This window comes from Amblyomma maculatum, chromosome 6 (genome assembly GCF_055883805.1).
Source record: "Amblyomma maculatum isolate TAMU_Amacu chromosome 6, ASM5588380v1, whole genome shotgun sequence".
NCBI lineage: Eukaryota > Metazoa > Arthropoda > Arachnida > Ixodida > Ixodidae > Amblyomma > Amblyomma maculatum.
The window spans coordinates 131,481,273-131,483,920 of record NC_139349.1 but is presented as its reverse complement, the minus strand read 5'-3'; the positions used below and the strand labels follow the sequence as shown (position 1 = coordinate 131,483,920).

The window sequence follows — 2,648 nt, the reverse complement described above, 5'->3', positions numbered from 1 at the left end:
TTCGAGCCGGTGCTTTGACAACCGGAGACTCGCAGGAAGAGGGGGGCGGCGTGTACACCCAGCGGAAAACGATGGGGGCAGAAGCGCGCGCAGCAAGCGGACAACGCGATAAAGGGAGGAGGGAAGAGATAGCAGCGACCGACTGATGCTGCTGACGCCGACAGTGAGTCACCCAGCTGCGGAGTTGGTTTCAGGGACAACGCCGCCGATGCGGGGGGGACCCTCCCCTCCTCTTTCAGCATGGCGGCGACGGTGTTCTATGCAGTCACGTTATCTTGACTCTCTAGCGGCGTCAGCGGCATCCAGCGGTATCAGTCGGTCGCTGCTAGCGCTGGGGGATGAAAGGGGAGCGGAGCTGATTACGAGGCCGACGACGACGCGACGCCCACGCGAAACCCAGGAACGGACGCCAAAGAGCTGCACTCTAAAATGAAAATCCTTGAACAAAAGGGCAGTGTGACCTTACATATTTAAGTGTAGGTCTCCACAGAAAAGCGAGACATACTGCGCCTTCGTTTCCACGAAGATCAATTCAAACATAAAGACTGTGTTGAAGGCGCTATATATCACCTCTACTCTTAAATCGAGGAATGAGCGCACCCAAGTTCAAACCGTCAGATGGCATACAACCTTGATAAATCGCGCAATAAGGTACTGAGCAAAGCTTTCGTTTGTATAACTAGACTCACGCCATGCTCAAAACTCCAACATTTTTTATTAGTTTAAGAGGTTGGGCACAGGGAGAAGCATAGAAAGATGTAGAGGGTTTGCCATCCGCAGTCTATAAGTTGCCTACAAACACGTTCCAGCGTCGCTCCGGTCCTGACAGCCACCAGTGCTTTAATTCCTGCGTTGCACTTGGGTGAGTTGCTTTGTAGCGCGCGCCCGGTATAGCTCGGCGACTAGGTGCGGCCGTCTCTGGATCATGGTGTTCCAGCCCGCAGTCTCCATAATGTCCGTGGAACTCCTGGTGTTGATGAAGTCGATGGCGTGTGCCTTCAGCTGGTCTGCTCTGTGCATGTCTGCCAAAATGAGCACCTCCGCAACAGTCTCGACAGACAAGTTTGAACACAAGGCCTCTTCGCACATGACTTTTAACCGACCCAGTCCATACTTGTCAGCCGCGCCCAGCAGGTCACCAGCCATGCTCTCGAATTTGGGTGCTCTGCCTGTGTAAATGAACCGCAGCATTTCCCGGAATACCTGGTGGTCCATGTCTGCGATCTCCACTCTATTCCGCTGCACTTCCAGCTCGTGTTCGAACATGGCCGCAAATACCGGAGAGCGAGCGGCAAGGACAGATTTGTGGGCGTAGAGCTCCCGCCCATTGACACTCAGGACAACATCGCTAAACTTCTCGCTTTCAAACAAGTGACCAAAGTCATCAGACAGCCTGCACGGAGGGACCTTGAACTCTTTTGCATTCTTCTGCCCCGAGATGTTCACCAAGTCCGCAACAATGCTCACTTTACAATAGAGTGTGAGCTTGTCCTCAACAAGGAGTTCGTTCGCCTTCTCGAGCAATACATCTCTCCGAATGAACTTTTTGAAGCCCCAGTCCTTGCCTTGGAAAAAGCGGTATGCCATTTGACTCGCCATAACCTGGGTCTCTTCCCGCTTGGCGTTGAGGATGGAAAACCTGAATTTGGCATGTACCTCACTTTTGTTGCTGGCCACCAGCAGCAGGTACAAGGATAGGTAATCCTTGCTCTTCTCGTCCAGGCCCTTGGGGTTCATCCTTAGGCACCACTTCAGGCTGTCGTTGGCCGTCGGCGAAAATGTTGAGCTTTTTATCATTTCCCCCACTTCCTCTCGGCGGAAACTGAAGTTGTTGATTGTCCACATGAAGGAAACGTTGATGACGTTCACATGTGTGTAGCTCCAGTTCTCGGCCCCGGGCGTGTTGACCTCGCTCAGCGGAGCCGAAGTGTTCAGGCTGGGAATGGCCATGCTTCTATACGACTCCGGTAGGATCTCACCGCGCGCAACAGCGGTGGCACCGGCTGCGGCAGCCAGCAGCCCCGACAAGGGTCGACCAGCAGTGCTCCTCCTACGTCTGTGCTTGAAGCCAGCAGTGGTCTTCAGGGAGGAGCAGGGGTGACGGACTGCGACGCCAACAGTGCAGGCAGCGTCACTCGCGGCTCCGCACTGGATGCGTTGCGGCTGACAACTCTGCTGGTGCAGTATTGACCACCGGCGCGCGGCGGATGCGGGTCATGTTGTCACAGAAGCAAGGCTGGCGACGCTAGCTCGATGGGCCTGCCTCCGAGGGATTTCTCCGAAACGCCGGACAGCGCGTGCGAGCGCCGCATAAGTGGCTAAATCCACAGGAGACGTAGCGTCCTTCGCCAAATCTTTCACTGCTGCGGTCCCGCCATCAACTCCGGAGTGACGCTCTGATGGGAGAGACGTAAATCAGGCAGACGGTCGCTACCAGCCTAACAGCTAAACACGAATACCGCACTGGGCAGGTTCGCACCTGCACGCGCACACGTGAGGAAGCGAACCAGCAAAAGAGAAAGAAAAATTCTAGGCGGCACTGAAGGCTTATTAGGAGCCACAAGGCGAAGGCCTTTTTTATCTATTTTATTTTTAATTTTATTCTTTTCAATGCATATTTGTTCTGTAATTTTTTACTTGACTATTTG

The 2,648-nt window shown here is 53.9% G+C and overlaps 1 pseudogene; it reads right to left on the bottom strand.

The window, feature by feature from the left end:
• Positions 1 to 840: 840 nt before the first annotated feature.
• LOC146186756 (protein roadkill pseudogene) lies at positions 841 to 2,007 on the bottom strand (annotated as a pseudogene).
• Positions 2,008 to 2,648: the final 641 nt, after the last annotated feature.